This window comes from Spermophilus citellus (assembly GCF_964194105.1).
Source record: "Spermophilus citellus genome assembly, chromosome: 5".
Classification (NCBI taxonomy): domain Eukaryota; kingdom Metazoa; phylum Chordata; class Mammalia; order Rodentia; family Sciuridae; genus Spermophilus; species Spermophilus citellus.
Genome location: NC_138186.1, coordinates 110,550,977 through 110,572,696, shown reverse-complemented (window position 1 = coordinate 110,572,696; position 21,720 = coordinate 110,550,977).

Genomic DNA, 21,720 nt, shown 5'->3' with positions numbered 1-21,720 from the left:
GTTCTTATCTGAGTTGTACCTCACTCCTTCAACTGAGCTGCCAGCCTTCAATAGGCTCAAGAACTTAAAGACCAGAAGAAGGAAGGAATCTAGTTAATCCTATTGCCTATACTAGTTAGAGTCTGGATTTTTTTTCTTTTCTCACTAATACTTTTGAAAACAAAGCACTTTATTTCAAATGTTTCATACTTCTCTCTTCCAGTTCTCTCCTTTGTCTCCCTACAAGTTTGTCTAGGCAATCCATCACACTCCTTCTCCACCATAGAACTTACCATTCCTTTGGCTTTGGGCACTTATATTTTTATAGTTCTTTACTACAGTCATAATAGGTGTTCCTATTTCACTCAAGGTTTCATGGTATCCTCCTGACCTCACTTCCAACAATACTGAGTTATCTGAGGATGGTCCGCCACCTCAGATAACTCCCATCCTGTCTCTATCTCTTGGATAAGTAGCACACAAGTTTCAATATTTCTCTGTCATATTTTCCTACGTTTCTATTCCAAAAATGAGCAATATGTGACTGGTGATATTTCTGGAATTTTTTGATTGGTAGTTTGGGAAAAATAAGATAATGATTATATATTTTGGTTGTAGAATCTAAAATTCAATTGAAGTTCTATAGAAGTACCTTATCTATCAAATGACTTAAGAAATGTAAGTAGGGACTTTCAAAAAATAATTTGGTATTGTAGGTACCAAAGGTCTACCTTAATAGGAATGCTGTGTTCACACTGTCTACATCAGAGCTCTGTATGAACCTGAATCAATCAAAAAAGCATCAGCCAGTTTTTAATAAAATGCTTCCTGATTTTCAGAAACTCCCAACACTTGAAGAATGTGAGTGTTGAAGATTTGAATAAAAAGGAGGTTGCTTTACTGACAACTGACTCGAATTGGGCTCAGGAGTGACGCTGATGAGTGTTTCTTGAGAAAATTATGGATCCCTGGCTCTCTGGCCTCTCTTGACTACTTACAGACCACACAAAATAATCTAATTAATTGTAGTTCTAAGATTGCTCCTCAAACAAGATTACCCAACCAAAGCTTTAGTCACACTAAACCATGATGAGATTCCCTTCATTCAGTTTCTCTGAACAGGGGTTCCAATTCTTACAATTTTGATTTCTACCTCAGATGAATCAATAATCAATATAAATAAGCAAACCAGAGCCATAATGTAGGACCATTTGTGGTTTAAACCAATAATCTTATCTCCAGTCCTGTGTTTTTGTAGATTGTTCTTAACCTGAATTGAGAAGCGTGTATTGTGTAGTGTAGAAGACAGAGGGAATGGAAAGGGGAAACTAAAGATAATTGACTTTCCCTCTATGTAGGTTGTTTGAAAATAGATTATTTTAGAGGTCTTTAAACTAGACTGACTTGTGGGTAGAGGGCTGTCAGCTGTGCCCAATACCTGTAACATAAAGAATTCAGAAAAAAAAAATAAGTGTGCTTCTGTTCATGTTTGTGTGCATATGGACACACACCCATGTACATGTCCATGTGTATCTCTAGAAGGAGAGAGAAAAATAGAGAAATTTTAGAATAAAAACTAAATGGAGCTAGGCCGGGCACAGTGGCACATGCTTGTAATCCCAGTGGTTGGAAGACTGAGGCAGGAGAATCATGAGTTCAAAGCCAGCCTCAGCAACACTGAGGCACTAAGCAACCCAGTGCGACCCTGTCTCTATATAAACTACATAAAAAGGGCTGGAGATGTGGCTCAGTGGTCAATCCCAGTACCAAAAAACAAAGCAAAACAAAATACCTAAATGGAGCTAAAGGAAAACAATGTGAGAATAAGGGAAAGAGCACACTAAAACTGCTTATGCTATTATACTTAAACAATTCTTAAATATAACATAAAAATAAACATTTGTGAAAAGAAAATTTTTAAATATAGAAGGAAAATATTGAGCAAGATGGATGGGAGCCCAAGGTGTATTGGAGAACTAGATAGAAACAGAATAATCTGGAACTTCTGGGTCTAAATCCTTGGATTGGATTTGACTCCAGCTGCCATTAAAAGTTATGAATAAATTTTTGACAAAATCTATAATGATAGAGGAGTTTCAGTCATTGGACTACAATCTAGAGAGTGTTTTCTGTTTGGTTCTGTCATTTGTTTGATGTGTGACTGTTGTTTCTCCCTTAATAACACTATTAATTGTACTATGTCAAATTGTTTTTGCAGTGAGAAGCAAATTTATTAATTGACATCAATCTAATTAACAGTTTTACTGTCAAGTGCTTTTAGTTTCTACAGTTTTCTAATTATATAATTCCTCCCTATACTGAAGGGCAGTATGAAATATTTTCTCCCAAACCAGGAAATAAAGGGCTAAAGGTCTTTCTCACCTGAGGAAACGGAGGAGCAAATGCACTTTCTTGTTTGCAGCACTTGATGAGTTGATTCTTTTCTTTTTATTCCTCCAACCAATGCCTCTCTGAGTGAGAGCAACAATTTGTCCACATTAGTGAATGAGCTGACCCATTCATGCTACCTCTGATGAAATACCTCCATTTTTAGCCTATTGCTAAGAATTTGAATTTAATACATTTCTCTTTATTAAAGCCATCTCATATATCCCTTTGCCAGTTATTTAATCACATTTATTATTTTTAACTAAATGTTTTAGAGTGTATTATAATTAAAAGTCCTCTTAACATTATTTTAAAATAAAAGATCACATATTTGCCATTCTATAACAAAAACTCAATCAGCTGACATGGATCAAAAATTTTATTAAATGATATATAAAAATGTGGTTATGACTAAAGAATTTCTATCATATAAAATCAGAAATATGATTGATCAATGAAAATTAAATAGAAAAACTATGCTGAATTTTTATTATAAACAATATATGGAGATAATTGATAGTTTTTAGTTGTGAGTTTCATTAAACTTCATTAAAATAAAATGCCATATGAGATACAATATAAAATAAATAAAATCTACTGATTTAGTGAGCACATCACAGCAGTCCTTGCAACCCATCTCTTTAGTGTTCCCTAGTTTCTATTTCTAGCCTTTGGACAATCAAAATTTTATTAGAATTTTAAAAGCTTCTAAGAAAGAAAAATCTTTAGCTTTGGGGGATTAATTGTTTTTCAAATCAATTTTCAGTTAGCACCCATTATTATATTTTTATAACATACAATGTAGTACTAGTAATATTATTAAAAGTTATCTATTTTAGAGGAGATAGCCTATACCTAAGAATGAGTACTTGGAAGAGATTGCAACATGCTTAAGGTTGAAAAAAGAACTAGGTCAAAGATTTTAACCTAGTATTCACAGCCTTTGAATATAGTCCAATGCTTACTACCCTGCCCCATTATTTTCAAAATATTTGAGTACCAAATATTTATTTGAAAGCACACTAAAAGGTTTATTTTATATAAATAAATCATTAAATTTATTAAAATATCTATTAAATTTATCATAAGCATTAGAAATCATTACAAATTGCAAGTTGGTAGACTATTTTTCTATTTAATTATAAACAAATCCCTTTCCTGCAAAATAAGCAAAAAATAAGAGGTGAGGAAACCCACAAGAAGAAAAATAAACTGAGTATGAATGATCCATTTAAGAACAATTGGTTTACTATGAACATGCATATGTCTTTGGTTCAAATTTAATTTTTTTGCTTTGTTTACTTTATTCACAATATTTCTTTTTTCCTATTTTTGCATAAAATTCCAGAGGAATATTCAAGAGAGTGAAATTATCACTATATTTTGGTTCTTTATTCTCAAGCACAGTAATGAGTGCCTATAGTACTCACTTGAAAGGCTGTGATGAAAGCATCACTTAAGCCCAAGAATTCAAAATCAGACTGGGACACATGGTAAGATCCTGTTTCAAAAAAAATGTATTTGCGTATACATAATACAAAAAATATATTTATTTACATATCTGTTTAATTTAAGCGGTATTGACCAGTAGGTGGATCTCTTCTATGTGTTGGTTTAATGATCCAGATTCCTTTCTTCGTGTCGCCTCTTATACATTATGTTCTTGTTATTATTTTCATGCATTGTGAGGAAGAGACAGCCTGTCCCTTTAAAGTCTTGGTCTGAAAAAGTAATCAGTTTTCATTCATCTGTCATTGATGAGAACACTTACATAGGAAAATACTAGTGAAGAGAAACCAGAGCTCATGTGTGGCCAACAGCTGAACAGATACTTTTTAGCTACCTTGTATAATATGAAAGGAAAAACTGAATATTGATAAATACTTAAATATCTGTGATTAAAAAGGTATACTCAAAAACAGTTTGTAAGCATCTACTTTATACTGATTGTGATGTGTTTGTATTCTGCAAAGTTTAATAAGCATTGGTTTCAGATTATCCTGTGGAAATACCTGAAATGCATGGACATGTGAATTATAGCATATGTGTACTAAAATAGAAGTTATAAATTGTTATTTTGAGTTGTGGTTGGATATAGCTGTATGTGACCTTTCCAATCTCATCTGCTTTCACAATGAACAACCATTGTCTCCTGATAGACCAAGTACTTCCTTACACATGTGCATAGTGGTAAATTTGTTTTCTTTTCTTTTTTTTTTAACCTGATAAACTTCAAGTTTCTTCTAAATATCCCACTCAGCTAGACCTGCTTTACAAAACATTACTCAGTATTATTAGACAAAATTAATGTATTTTCACAGTGTTACCTCACAAGACAAAGCACAAGTAACCAATGGCAAGATCTAAAAGAAATAAACTTAAAAAAAAAAAGATCCTCTGAAAAGTACCACTTAATATTACACATTATGTAAGGTAAAATTTTTTATAAATGGCAACAGAAATATTTTAGTTTGTGATTTTCCAGTAATGAGTCAGAATCTGTCCCATGTCCTTCTTTTGAACCTGCACAAAAGTATGCCTCAAGGCATGTATAGAAATGACATTGTATTACTTCCTAGTCTGGGTCATAAAAAGTGACATGACCTCTTTCCCACTCTTCCTCTGCTTCTCTGTCTCTTCCTCTTTCACCTTCTTTCTTTCCTAGGACATTTGGAAACCACCCACCACTGAAAATCACTCACCATGTTGTAAGGAAATACAAATTGTCACTAAGTAAGAACACAAGAACAAATGCTCTAACCAAGAGCAGGCATCAACAACTGGACATGAAGGGAAGTGAAGAAGCCATCAGCAGAACACAGCTTTCAGGCTTCAATGCTTCAATTTGTGCTCCAGGACAAACTGTGGGATACAGACCAGGAAACTTCATTAGACTGTCTGAATTCCTGACATAAAATTTGAAGGCATGTGAAATGATCACTTTAGCCTTCTAAGTTTTGTAATGATTTGTGAATAGTCAGAGTTATGGAAATATCCATTGTGGATACTAAAAGCAAGCTCAGTTGACAGCTTTTAGATATTATTAAGTAACAATGGCAAAAATATAGAGAGATCTTATAGAGCCAATAAAAAGAGTACTTGAGACTGAATAAAAGATACAATAGCAGCATGAATCATAACACAATTTATAATGCAGACATAAAAATAAAAATATTAACTAAAGCATATCACCCAAAGCTTCCATGGTCTAAAACACTTTATAATTGTCTTCTCAATTAGGGATTACTAAAATTCTTAGCTCAGTTTTGCAAAAGAAAAATCTCTTCTATTTGAGTTACATTCAAACCTTTTTTAAGCTTAGGCCTACTCTTTCCTCTGTTCCTTAATGTTTCCTTGCAGCATGCAAATATAGATTGGGGCATCCTCTTGTATGTCAACTGTAGTTTTAGTCTTTAATAAACAACCTCAGAATTACAAATACAATTTCATTCGATGAAAGTGTGATCAGATTGGCTGTCTCCAATGGGATCATGAAACAACTAACTACCAGTTAGCTTTAGAGTGGTTTTCCTTTATATCTTTATGAGCCTGAGCTTTTGACTTAGTTTTGTGCCCTGGGTTAAATTACTGTGCCCTGCCAATGCTGTGGTGATGAACAGAAAGGATTAATTCCCCTTCTGTTCAGCAATAGAAGTACCTTCCTGTGTTATAAACTGATGATTACTTTCCCAATTGGACAGCACATATTTGCCATGACACTACCTCTGTGAAACTGTAAATAGCCTCCCAGGCTGAGGAGCTCAGTAACCTTATCTTTTACTCTGTCTCCTCTGCAATGCAGACTATTAAACTGAATTAGTCTTTCATCTTTTTGTTATCTACCTAAACTAGAATCTCAGCTCCAAAAGAGCAGAAAATAATTTTCATCTTCACAATGATAGGAACAATTTCTCATCAATAGGAGATACTCAATAAACACATTTGAGTGCAAATCTTAAGACCATAACTATTATTATTATTATTATTATTATTATTATTATTATTATTATTATCATCATCATTATTATATAGTTATTCATCCTGTGCCTTAATCTAGGTTCCAGTCTATCTTGACATCCTTTCAATAATGCTGTTTTTTCACTTACTCCCCTCAGTTTTCTCTCTGCATGTGCTCTTTAACCATTTCAATCATCCATTCCTAACTTATCTCTTTTCAATCAATATACTCTGTCATGTATTATTTTCCTATGTCAGCTATTCTCATGTGGATAATTCACCCAAGTCCTTGTCTATATGTACAACTACAGTGTATAAAGCAAATTCAGAGTAACCAAAATGTATGTTATTTTTATTCCTTTACAAATGCCCATGAAACTGGCCACCAAACAATCTTCTTTGAACATGTAATGGACTATTAGCACCAGAAAAATCCAATCACCAGTTTTTGAGAGTTACCAGGCAACTTTTGTTTTTCCAATTAATTATATTCACCATCATTCTAAGACTCTTTCAAGTCTTCTGCATTCACCCAACACACTGGGTTTCCTCTAACTTAGACTAGATGGTCCCTGGATTACTAAAATAGAATCTAACAGACATATATTTCTGTGTACACATAGAAGCCTGTTGCTTTCCTGGCCCTTTCTTCCACCTGTGCCCTGTATAAATTCAACAATCTATGCTGGTTTCTACTTCACTGCCAAGATGTCCTGAAAAAGTATTCTAACTCTCACATTCTTCAACATTTCAGTTATTATTGGATCTTCACATCAACATTTCAACATAAAACTTCTTATATAGATAATTACTCCTCCAGGGCCTAACTCTAGGTTCCAGTCTATCTTGACATCCTTTCAGAAATTAGTTTCTTTATGTGAGGTTTCTACGTTCACAGTTCTAATGAGTTCCGCACATACTTCACTTTCTTCCCTTCAACTTCCCATTTAATAATCTCTTCATTTAAATAATCAACTACTTATGGTAAAAGTGAATGACATTAATTATCACTTTTATATTTTATCACAAGACCACACTTCACCTTTTGATTTTTATTTTCCCCTCAATATTTTCTCCTCTATGTGTTACACTAGCACCATTTTGGTTTTTCATCTTCTCTAGCCACTTCTAAATTTACTTAATAAGCTTCTCTTTATCTTCTTACATACCCAGCAGTTATTCTTCTGTGTAACACCCTGTTATTCCCTCTCTTCCCTATTTACCATTTCCCTAGATGAAATCTCTATCTTATTTTATTATCTAAATGGTAAAAAAATTCTAAATATTCATCCCAGAACTATCTCATAAACTCCAGGTAAACATATTCAATTACCTGAGAGACAATCTACACCTGTTTTTTCCACAGACATGTCAATTTTTATTCCCTGAATTTAGTTCATAACCACATATCTTTAAATTAGGCAACTAAAAGAACTTCACATGGCTTTGCTATTTCTAAGCCAGACTCCTTGATAGAAAATTTTGTCAAAAATTTCAGAATGTATCTCCCACATAAGTGCAAGAATCAGGGCACATATTATTTCTGTTCTAAAAAACCACTGACCCTGGGCCAACATTGAATCTGCAAGATCTTTTAGATCCTTTAGTCCTTAGTTTTCAATTCTCCAAGAGTAATCCCCAATTTCTTCATATACACATGGGATATCTATCAAAACTTCAGTGTCATTTTAAAAATCGGAATCTCCTTAGAAGCTTCTATTTTTAGTCTTACCAAATAACCCAGAGGCAGATGAAAATAAATCTAGGGTAGAAAAAACCAGAAAGAAAAAATATAGGAAGAACAAACAAAGTTCAGTTTAATAATTTGATCAATTATTCTGGCATATTTATGCAAACTCAAACAACATTTCAATGAAAGTATTTTCAGTTGACTTGGAAAGCCTACAATAATGGTGTTTTCTATTTCAAAGAAACTTCTAATCACTCATAATTAAGAACATAAACATCAGCTAGATTCTATTTCTTTCATATAAAATGTCTTTGGAGAAGAACTATAAACCATAAACAACTCACTTTATACATTAAAGATCTACTACCCCGGACACATAAGTATAAGTTCAGCCACAAGTACTTACAGCTCCCTATTACATGGGTATGTGAAATGTTGTTCTAAGCTCTAAATTCACACTTGCTCTTGAGTGAGCCTAGCCTTCTATCATCCAGGTTCATTGTTCATCTTCTTCCAGAGACTGGTGAAATCACCATGATTTTCAACCTCAGTATCCTAGTGTTAGAGTCTGTAAACAAGTCAGGATGGCGCCTGGCATTTTGCCAGAGGGAGTGGTTTATGAAGTAACGCCAGCGATCCATTAAGTGTGGAGATTCCTTATTGGTTGACTCCTGTATCTAGCTTATGTTAATTAAGATAAGCTGTGTGTAATGTATAAATACCTCTGTTGTCCTACAATAAACGGCTCCCACTCCTGCTGTATGAATCTACACAAGTTGTTCGTCACCCCCTGGGTTATTTTGCTGCAGCCGTACTGCGGCATCCTAGGACCCAACATTCCTCACCTTTGATCCAACATAAATGTTTATCTTCATAATTCTCTTAATTTTGTTATCATTGACCCAGCTATCAATTCTCTTTCACAAAACTTTCTACTTATCTTCTGAAACTGGCCCTTATATTTAGCAACTAATCTAAATCCCAATTCTCTTTTTCCACCATCAATTTTCTCTAAATAAAATTGAATTATTTCTGAAAGACTGGCTCCTTTATAATATTTAAGTACTGTTTCTTCATTACTTTCTCTTACCATATATTTCAAAAGGGGAAGGCTACTCTAATGTTTTCATGTGCTATTCCTTTTTAAACTATTTTTGCTGTGAAATTTCCTCGAATTTTTCAAAACATTCTCTTCTTTTTCATTTTGATATCATCTACTCTCACTCATTCAATGAAGTCATGGAAATCTAGATCTCATGTTTCCTTGCAATCTGACTTCTACATAGATTTACATAGTCATCAGATGACTTACCTGACTATATAGGCCCTCAGTTTATCTTTGTTTTCAATAAAATTTTCATTATCACTCTATTTGTGTTCAAATACACCAACAATATTCTAAGAATCAGCACTCTCCTTATTGGCTATAAATTTTCATTGTTAAGTATGCTTTACAGAATTGAGTACACAATCAATTTGGACTTTATTAAAATATTACTGAAAACAGATTATTTATTCTTGACTTTCACCCTACATATTGGCAAAAATGGCCTTAATGTTCCAGTCATCTTGATTAAACATTAGATAAATTTAGTCAAAATATTAGACTCTAGAACTTCTTTTTCTTAGAACATTTACTTCAGAAAACTTGTTTTTCTAAAGTTTTTCTCTACCCTTTGCAGGTGTAAATATTCTTCTAGGTCACAAGCATGTCCAGGCTCTTGCCAGTTTTACAACTCAGGTATATTTTTCATGGGATCCAGAAGCCATCTTTAAAACTTAATCTTCAAGAGAGAGAGAGAGTGCCCAACCTGAACAGACTGACATCACGTAATGCAATTAAACAAATATTAATAATCTTCCATTAAAATAAAGTCCAAAACCCAAGCCTTTACTACTTAGTTCTAATTTAGTAATTTAGGTATAGTTAGTTATTTTTAAACCTTGTTCTGCTTAAATAATTTACCAAAAATGGAAGAGTAAGAAATTTTTCTCAACAAATTTTATGAGTAAGTATTACACTGAAACTGAAACCAGAAGTGTGTGTGTGTGTGTGTGTGTGTGTGTGTGTGTGTGAGAGAGAGAGAGAGAGAGAGAGAGAGAGAGAACAGAAGAGAAGAGGAAAGAAAGAACAAAAGGGAAAAAAACCCTCTGCAGATCCGTAACCTGATGAAGATATATTTAACCATTCTCTAGAAAATACTAGAAAAGTAATCCCAACACATTTAAAGGTGATTCACCATAATAAAGTGGGATTCATCCCCTGGATGCAAAGATGGTTTGGCATATGCAAATCAATAAATGTAATGCAGCATATCAATAAAAAGAAGGAAAAATTATAACCATCTCAGTAGATTCAGAAAAGGCACCTTCCCAATAAAAAATGCTAAGGAAATAAGACATAGAAGGAACATAACATAATAAAGACAATTCATAATAATCCAAAAGCTGAGATTATATGTAATGGGGAAACAACTGAGAGATTACTAAGATCCAAAACAAAATAAGGATGCCTACTTTCATTCAATATAGCACTGAGAGCCTAGCCAGAGGAAGTAGAAAAGAGAAAGAAATGAAAGGCATCCAATTTGAAAAAAAAGTCAGATTGAAATTATTTTTAAATGACAGGATCTTGCAAATTATTTACTAAAACTCCATAAAAAATAGCAGAACTAATAAATGAATTTAGCAAAAATCCAGGATACAAAATCAGTATGTAAATATCAGTAGTATTACTATATGTCCATGGCAAATTATCTGAAAATAGAAATCCCATTTACTGTGATTACAAAAATAAAATGAAACATATGGAATTCAATTTAACCAAAGAGGTAAAAGTTCTCTGCAAATAAAATTATATATAAAAAAATTTGTTTACAAATATAAAGGACATACACAGAAATAAAAACATGTTCTGTTGTTCTGGTTTAGTGGTCTTGAATTATTTTAATTTCTGCATATTTTGGAAAGTTTTATTTCATCTTGTGTTCTGAAGAATAGATTTGCTTAATATAGCAAACTTAGTTGGCAAACATTATCTTTAAGGGTTTGATGTATATTACTCTAAGCCCTCCTGACTTTTAGAGTCTGGACTGATAGATTAGCCAAAAGTCTAATTGACTTATCTCTAAAAGTGAGCTGTCATTTTTCTCTTATGGCTTTTAAAATTCTATCCTTGTTCTGTATATTAGTAATTTTAATTACAATGTGTCTTGGAGAAGATCTTTTTGGATCTTGTATATTTGAATTTCTAAGAGCTACCCAATTTGTATTTTCATTTCATTCCCAAGGTCTAGAAAAGTTTTCTTAGTTAACATTAAATGTTCATATCCAGAATCTTCATACACATATTTATTCTCAAAGAATTGTGCTTTACCAGAGTTCTTATTAAATTGAAAAGACCCATTATCTGTTAACTTATCATGTGAAGGTTATGGACTAAAAACAATAATCTTTATGAAGATCATGAAATATTTAAATAATATAATGTTTTTCTACTTATTTAGAAGAAATTAGTACATTGATAATAAAAATAATTTACAGCTTTCAATTTCCATGGGGAATTGATAATTTTTCTTAAATGTAATATTAAATGTTTTTCTGTAATAAATATTACAGATTTTTAAATGTTAAGTTTGCAAAAGTTATAATAACCCACCAAGTGTAAAAGGTTAATGAACATGACTAGTCCATTTAATGCTATTAAGTTAGTTTTATATAGAACTTAATTTAAAATTTTCAATTGATTCATTTATCACAAAGCATAAAAAATTTAGTGAAAATGTCTTTTTTTATTTTCTAGGTAAAATTAATTTTACTATCTCACAGGTTATAAGATAATTGAATACTAGTTTAATTTCTATTCAAATTTGATATCTTTTTACATTTTTTGTCATAGCCTTCAAAAGTATTAGAGATATACTTTAATACATATGATTACTTCAAAGTACTCTGAAATATTTTCATCTCTCCATTCAATCCTCCATTATGTAGCACATGATATCTCTTGCCACCTGATTTGTGACTATTTCTTTTGCTATGTTTAATTCTCAAAGGTTTCTGTCCATGCCAAGTAATATCTATTAAAAAAGTAGATTTTTTAATATTGATTTACTGGAAATACTAAAAAAAATGTTCAATTTTTGTTTAATATTTTAAAACATTTGTTCAAAAAATTGAACAAGTTTATTTTACTTTGACAAAACAACAAAATGATTTATGAATTAAAACTGATGAAAAATTGATGTTTCACCCAAATTAATCAGCAATATTGCAAATCCTTTCACCTGACCTTTTGAATACAGTAAGTTCAATTATACAAGGAGAATTCATCATCACAAAAGAAACTACAGTTGCTAGACACACATTAATTGCAATAATTTTAACTAGAAGAAACACAAGCAAAATACAATTCATAAACCAAATCTTCCCACTGCCTAACTTTGTATTGATCATGGGCCCATTTTTAAAATATATATTAAAAAAAATAATCAATAGAAGAATGATATTTAATGTGTAGAATTTATATGAAATTAAAATTTTAGCCCGGCACCAAGTTGCATGCCTGCAATCCCAGCAGCTCAGGAGGGTGACACAGGAGGATCTAAGTTTAAAACCAGTCTCAGCAACTTAGGGTGGTCCTAAGCAACCCAGTGAGAACCTGTCTCTAAATAAAAGACAAAAAAGGGCTGGGCATGTAGCTCAGTGGGTCAGTGCCCCTGGGTTCAATCCCCTGTACCAAAAATAAATAAATAAATAAATAAATAAATAAATAAACAAACAAACAAATAAATAAATAAACAAACAAATAAACAAATAAATAGACAAATAAATATTCAAATTTTAGTGCTTGTAGATTATGTCTCATTGTAACACAGCCACAAAATTTATTTACATATTTTATATATCAGTTCTTAAGATACACTTGTAGAGTTGAATAGATATTTGTGCAAACATTATACAGTGCTCTCATTATAAGGCATTAATCTTCTGTGCACCACAAATGGCAGTGAAATATCTGTAACTTTATAGCATTTCAAGTTGAATATTTAATAAGGACTCAGATACTTATTGAGTTCTTTTTATTTTTTTATTTTTTTTATTTTTACTTTTTGAAACAGAGATTGATTTCAGGGGCACTCAACCACTGAGCCACATCCCCAGCCCTTTTTTATCTTATTTTGAGACAGCGTCTCACAGAGTTGCTTAGTACCTCACCAAGTTGTTGAGGCTGACTTTGAAGTCCCAATTCTCCTGCCTCAGCTTCCTGAGCTGCTGGGAATACTAGCCTGTGCCACCATATGTGTCTGGAATTCTTATTTTCAGAAGAGAATTTAATTCTTCTTATTGTCAATTTATATTAGCACAGCTTTCATTTAAAGCACTATTATCATTACTATTTTTATACTGATTTTGTATATTATTATGGATATATATAATTAGTAATTTTGATGTTGAACTTAAGCCTACAAAGCCTAAAACATTTAATATTTGGTCTTTTAGAAAAAATAAATATGTCTTTTTTAATATTTATTGTTTAGTTATAGTTGGACACAATATCTTTATTTTATTTATCTATCTATCTATCTATCTATCTATTTATTTATTTATTTTATGTGGTGTTGAGAGGATTGAACCCAGGGCCTCACATGTACTAGGCAAGTGCTCTACCACTGAGGATTAGATGAATTCTAGATAGGGAAAAAGGGTGGGAGAAAAGGGAGGGGGCAAGAGATTAGCAAGGGCGGTGGAATGTGATGGACATCATTATCTAAAGTACTTGTATGAAGATTCAAATTGGGTGTCTACATATTTTATATATAAACAGATATGAAAAATGTGGTATATATGTGTAAAAATAATTGTAATACAAAAAAGTACATGAATTGGCATGAACATACTCTATATACAAAAATATGAAAAATTGTACACTATATGTGTAGTAAGAACTGTAATGCATTCCACTATCATGTATTAAAAAATCAATAAAACTAAAAAAATGAAAAAAGAAAAAAAGAAAAAGAAATATGTCAAATTTTGGCTAAAGTATACTGATATATTTCCTGAAATATGCATATTACCAATAAAATGCAAGAGCAAACAAGAATCTAGGTATTTTTATATTTGTTAAGTTGAATTTATAATTTAAAGACTTTCCAAAGAGAAAGTATGATGCAAGTATGATGGTCTTCACTGATAAAAATTGCATCAAACTTTTAAGAAAAAAATAGTAATTATACAGAAACTCACAGAAAAATTAAGAAGTATCACTTCCAGTTCATATTAGGAAACCAATATCACCTTGACCAGACAAAAAAGTCACAAGAAAACTACCAAAGAATAATTTCCGTAAGTTTTAACCAAGAAAGAAATATATTAGTGAATCATATCCAGCCATTTATAAAATAAATAATACAACACAAGAAGGTGTAATTTTCATGGAAAGCAAAATTGATTTTACATTAGAAATCCAATGTAATTCATCATGTTAAAAAAAAGAAAAAGAAGATGCAACGAAAATTTGATTAAGTTAGTGCCCATTCTTGACAAAATCTAAGCAAACTAGGAATGTATAGGAATTTTCTAAATCTCATGTAGGATGACCAAAAAAAAAAAAAAAAAAGAAAGAAAGAAAGAAAGAAAGTCAGTTTAGAGCTACTATTATTTTAATAGTTATAGACGAAATGGTTTCTGCTTGAGATAGAAAATAAACTAGAGAAATCTGCTTATGTTCTAATCTGTCCCAAAGGTTTGTATAATTCCCCTAATATCATAGCATTCTGTTTCAATCTCTATAGTTATGATTCTTCAAAATTAGTTATGATTCTTCAAAAGTTGTTCTTTAAGAAGTGGATGTTTTTTGTTTCATTTTGTTTCTGTGTGTTTCGGTAGTGTTGAATTACTGGCATTTCTATACAAATTTTAAAATGAGGTGGTAGATTCCTAAAATAAACAGATTTTCAGGAATTTTTAATTGTATTATATTAAGTAAGCAGATACATTTGAGAGAGAACTGGCATCATAATAATATTGAGTTTGAAGAGCTATAAGGGTAGTAACCCTCTCCATGCATTTATTTACTCTTTTTATAATTTTATACAGATATGTTAAACAGTTTTTGGTATATAATCTGGCACATATTTTGTTAAATTTATCTGTAAATATATCATATTCTGAGTATTTGAATTGAATGTTTCCATATTATTTGCCAATTTTTCTAACACTGGATCAAAGAAATTGAGGTTTTTGAATAATGAATAAACTTGTATTTTACAATCTTGATAAACATTTGTTATCGATAATTTTAACATATTTTTAAAATATTCTTCTAAGATTTTCCAAATGCAGAGTCATATACACAGTGAATAAATCAGTTCCTTTATTCTGTCTTAGCCAATTCCTTTAATTTCATCTGATGGCCTACTAAACCAGTTTGGACATCATATGCTACAAGAAATTGCTACAATCTACTTATTTATGAAATTTTTATTGATCCTTATAATATGTAAAATATCTTAATATTTTTGAACTACTAATCTTTAAATTTGGCTCTAAATAGTTTTCTCATTGTTCAATGGTTTCTGTTTCTATTTTTATGGTTAAAAAAAAAAAACGTTCAACTTTCAAATTTTATAGGGTGCTTACCACAAACTCTCTTCACTCAAGAATCAATATCTACTCTTTCCACAGCGACTATGTCAGTGATCTTAAAATTTGCCAGGCACCCTCTTCCTTGTGGGTATTCACCTTTTGCCTTTCTCCCTGCGTGGAATACACTCACCCAGTTAGTCACATAAGTTGTTTTCTCCCTTCTGTAAAAACTCTATTCATGTCTCCTTATCAAAGAAATCCATCCGGAGTACCTTAAAAACATAACAATTCTAAAAACATATCAATCATTTCCATAGGCCACATAGATTTCTTAAATTCCTTTATTTCCCCAGTGACAATTGTTAACATTTAGTAAATACTATTTAAATCACCCATGAGAATTTAAAAATTGTTAAAAATATAGGGCCAGTTTCTGTATTGCTCAATGTGGCATCACTCTAAATTATGATAGTGTCTGAAAAATTACGGGTGTTCAATAAATGTTTCAAGGAAGAATAGAGGAAGGATGAATGTATCTGTCATTCCAATGAGAACTCAAAATATTTCAAGTGCATTCATGAAACATATTAACAAGTGTCGATTATGGGAATGTAACTGGAAAAGTGATTTGAAGATTTATAAGGGTATTTTAAAATATAATGCTTGGATAAACATTCAACATGCATGGAAAGTATCAAATGAAAGGCAGCATTGAATGTGTACTTGAAATGTGGAGTGCATATTTGCTGCATGAGTATGGAAAAGTAAAGATGGCAAAAGAAATAATGTTTTCTTGAGCATTTCCTGAAATGGAAAACTATTGTTTAAGTTAAATTAGAGATTTTTGACCTATAATACGTCATATCCCACATTTTCTAAAATACACAGAGATATCTTATCACTCATTTTCAAACCAGAAGAAAGGAAGGACTCACTTAAGAATTTGGGTAAATAAATAAATATAATTCATATGCCTCTATTTTTATAATCCAGACTTATTTACACACCATACTATGACTAGAATCTTTAAGCTATTGAAGATTCACAAGAATATCATTCTTAGGGGTGATTATGTGGTCTTCGGCAGTAAGGGAACAGTGATAGAGATGAAAATAGATTGTCAGGACATGACCCTGCTGCGTGGAAATTGATCCACCTGGCAAGATATAACACAATTTTTCCCTGCCATAGATACATGTCCCTAGCTTCCCAAGGTTTACATAAGGTTATACAGCTGTTCATGGTACCTTCCTAAACATGGTTCATTTCCTGTATACTCCAGAAAAGATGATTTCTGATCATGTTATTTCCTTCACTTTAATCAGCATTCAGAAATAACTGACATTAACAATCTACATATTACTTTTTTGGGGGTGGGTACCGGAGATTGTACTCAGGGGCACTCAACCACTGAGCCATATCCCAAGCCCTGTTTTTATTTTTATTAGAGACAGAGTCTCACTGAGTTGCTCAGTGCCTCACTTTTGCTGAGGCTGGCTTTGAACTCGTGCTCTTCCTCCTCAACCTCCCCAGCGGCTGGGATTACAGGAATACACCATCATGCCCAGCTACATGTTAATTTTTAATTAAATGTTAACAATGATTAACATTGTTATAGCTAGCATTTATTATGAGAAAAAAAGTGGGAAAATATTTTTCTCTGGGCATAAGAAGAAAGGGTTTGAAGAACAGAGATAGTATACAGGCATTCCCTAAATAGATTCTTTAACTTCTGTTAATAGTCCATTAAAATCCACTTCACAAAGACCATGTTTAAACTTACAAGAAGACAGACTCCATAAAGTATCATGTGACAGTAAAGTCTATATATTATGTGTTTGCTTAGGGAAATATTAAAATGTTAAATATTGAAAACATAAAATGTAAGATTTTTATTTGCACTACAACAAAAAGAAAACCATATTAAAATAAATAAAGGATATAAAACTTCTGCTATAACTATCCTGTGTCTGAAACTCCATACATACATATATTACATATGTGAAATATCTATGAGATATTTATGAGAGATGTATACACACTCATATATATTCAATATAAATGGTATAAAACATATTACAAACTATAAATTATTTTTTTCTCCAATCTCAAGTGCTGTTTAGCAAACTGGAGCGTTCACTTATCATTTGCAAATAATCATAACTATGTCTGTGAATCAGGTTCATTTGGTGCTCTTCAGTGTTGCCTATACTAACATGATAACACACTTCTATGGGTAATAATAATTCCAGGATATTTATATAATTATTTATTATAGGGTTTTCTAAAATGGAGGACTCTCTTATTTAACTCTCTTTGTCTCATCTTCAATAATTCTTTTCATTGAGAAGCTGTAGTCAATCCTTCCTCGGAACTGAGTAAAAAAATCCACTAAAATTAGAAATAAAAGTTAAATGTCACTGTGGCTACTATCTTATTTCCAATAAATGAATACTTTTATGTGATCTTCAGAAAACATTTGTATTCTGAGAACTCCTGAATAATATTATCTAGGATTAAAACACCCTATTAATAGATTTATATAAACAATTGATTCTATTTTTATAATGAAATCAAAGACCTTTGACATAATGATAAAATTCTTATGATAACAATGGTAATTTCTAAATAATAATATATGACTATTAGATAGAAATTAGCAAGATTGGAAAAACAGAGTTAAATATCAAGGGAAAATTTAATAAACATAGAAGCAGAAATATAAAGGTCAACATTAGCATTCCTCGACAGATATGTAAAGATCATTTATTTTTTACTCAGGGTTTTTAAATATTTTTATGTTAAAAAGTCAAGGTGGTACATATTAAAGTTGTATAGGGTAATTTGTTTTCCACATGCATGGACTAATAAATCAGCTTAACTGTAGAGAGCAATCAGGGTTAACAATATAAAATTAGACTTTGTGAATAACCTATGACATGTTACATCTTTTACATTGTAGACTTAATTTTCAAAGTAAAACCCTACATACCTGCTATAGTAGACAGAAAAATAACTTCCCACAGATGTCCTCATCCTTACCCTGGAAACTGTGACTATGTTACCTTCCATGGTGAAGGAAGATGAAGGCAGCAGATGGAATTATCGATCATCATCAGCTGATTTTAACATCCAGAGATTATGTTGGATTTGCTGGGTGTATTCAGTGTAATCACAAGGTTTAGAATGTGAAAAAGGAAGACAGAAGTTTCCTGATGAGAGTGACACAATGTGAGGAAGATTCCACTAGATACCACTGGCTTTGAAGATGGGGAAGAATCAGAAGTCCCTGGAATACAGGCAGAGTCTGAAAGCTGGGAAAGGTGAGGAATCAAATGCAGCCTTGCTAATGTCTTGTTTTAACTCAGTGAGACAGACTCACATAGCACTTTTGATCTGCAAAACAGAAAGTTAGAAAAAAAATTGTTACTAAATGTGATGATCTTTTATAGCAGCAAAGAAATTAATTTTTCTACTGAACACATATAGGTATTAATGAAAAGAGAATGTTTACTGTAAATCAAATGTATATTTAACTTAAATAAAAATACAGCAGTTCACAGAATTTAAAAGTAAAAAGATTTAGTCATCAAGCTGTTTTTGAATGTTTTATATTTATGCATGTTTTAAGACTCTTACTTGCTGTCTAAGAGCTTTCCTGAAAAACTCAAAAAGCCTAGTCTTTTACCTTTTATAGAGGGCTTGGAATAGTTTGAAATTATTTGGAAGTATAATATGTAACATATACATAATAAATTTCAGAAATCTCAAGTGAACTGTCCAATGAATACTCAAATTTTGAGCCATTTGAATATTAACTGATTTTAGAACTTCTATTAGATCTAGAATATTACTGAGAATTTCAAGTCTCTTTCTTTCTGACTTCCATGTAATACTTCTGCCCAAAGTAACTAGTATTTTGAATTCTATTAATTTAATTTGTTTTGACAATTTTGCAACTCATTTATGTAAATGGAATCATATAGTATATACTCATTACATGGGATCTGTTGCTCAATTTATATTTGTTCTAATTACTAATGTTGTTATTTCATGTAGTTCACCCTTTTTGATTGCTGCATGCTATTGGTATGTATGAATATACCATAGTGAAGATGGAATAAAGGTTGCTAAATAGTTGATATTACATAGGGAGATTTTCTTTAATTATTCAGATGGACTCAATATTATCATAAGGGTTCTTCAATTTGGAAGAGAAGGTACACACAGACATCTATTAAGATTACTATGAATACATCAAATCATCATATAATTGACATATTTAAAATATGATGATTTTTCTAACTCTAATCTTTCAATATATGAAACTCGATAACCTCCAATTTTTTAAGTTTTATCTCAATATTTCTTGTACCTTTCTAAGTGACTAGTGATTATTTAATTATAAAACAATAAAGATTAAAAAAATATAATGGGGTCAATATCACCTTTATAGAAACATTTTGAAAATATCCTGGGTGAGGTGGGGCAGGAGGAAGTGCTGGGGAGTGATATTGGCCAAATTATATTGTAATATTATGTGCAACAGAAAGGTGGTTGGGAGCTCTGTGTATGTGGAAGAGTAGGTGAAGGATATGCCAACCAGTGATTTTCCATGGGTTTTAAGTGTGATTCATCCTTCCTTACAGATTCATATGTCCCAGATATGATCTTTTCTTTAAGTAGATACATTTCTGCAAGTTTTGGAGGATAGAGAAAATAGGTTATATGCTTTTCTGTTTTATTACAAAAGTAATGTAAGAAAAAGGATACCAATATGTATCTAATTTATTTTATAATATCATTAACTATTGCCTTAATCTGCACATCACATGCCTAACACAACTTTGGTGACCTGGGAACATCTGGAGACTTCAGGTTAAATTTATCCTGGAAGTAAGCCTCTATCTTCTATGGAGAAAATGGAGGTTTAGGTATCCAATTGCTCAAGTAGATAATATTTTGTTTTCTTCAAATTCAAAATGTTTCAGTGTTCTATAGGTAAACGGATTCCCATGTTAGTCTTCCCATATTTTTTTAAAGAGAGAGAGAGAGAGAATTTTAATATTTATGTTTTTAGTTATTGGCAGACACAACATCTTTGTTTGTATGTGGTGCTGAGGATGGAACCCGGGCCGCACACATGCCAGGTGAGCAGGCTACTGCTTGAGCCACATTCCCAGCCCAAGTCTTCCCATATTGATCCTTAGATTTTAACTTCTTTAGTTCCCATTAGTCAGTTTACATTCTTTTTTCTAATTTATATTTTACAAAAACATTTTAAATGTCTTGCTTATTCTGACACAAGTTATTTTTGTCTTTATAAAAAAAGTAAGCTTTATGATTTTAATACTGATCCCTTAAAGTTTAAGCAAAACAAAATATAAAATATATAAAGTGCTTTCTTAGAAAATCATCTATTCCTCTACTTCTTAAAGAGAAATCACAACCATTATTATTGGCTTTAAAAATGTCAAATCAATTTCAATTATACCAATAGCTTCACTCCAGTTCTGACATCACTACCATGTATCATGTACTTGACACTATGTTGAAACATCTATTTCTGCTTTCAATACTGCATTCATATATATATATATATATATATATATATATATATGAATTCATATATAACATTATATATATATATATATATATATATATATATATAATTTTAGTGGTAAGTGAACACAATACCTTTATTTTTATTTTTATGTGGTGCTATGCTAAGGTTAGAACCCAGTGCCCCACATTATTAAATTCATGCCTTGCTGAGAAATTCTTAACTCTCACTGGTCACTTGAAAATTCTCATATGTGAAGTATCTATGTAAATTTGTTCCTATTTTATGTTTTGATGTTTTCTTATTTATTTGTGAGAATTATTTGTATGAAGTACATATTTTATTTCAGATATATTTATTATTTAATCATTTCCTATTAAATGGCTTTTGTGTTCTCATAGTGGTATATTTCTTTTGAAAGAAATGCAGTTCATTACAAGTGCATAATTTCTTATTTTTTATAAGCATTTTATGTCTATTACATGAGTTTTGTCTACTTCAAGAAATATCTCAAAGGCACTTTAAAATGTATACTCTTAGAAGCATTATAATT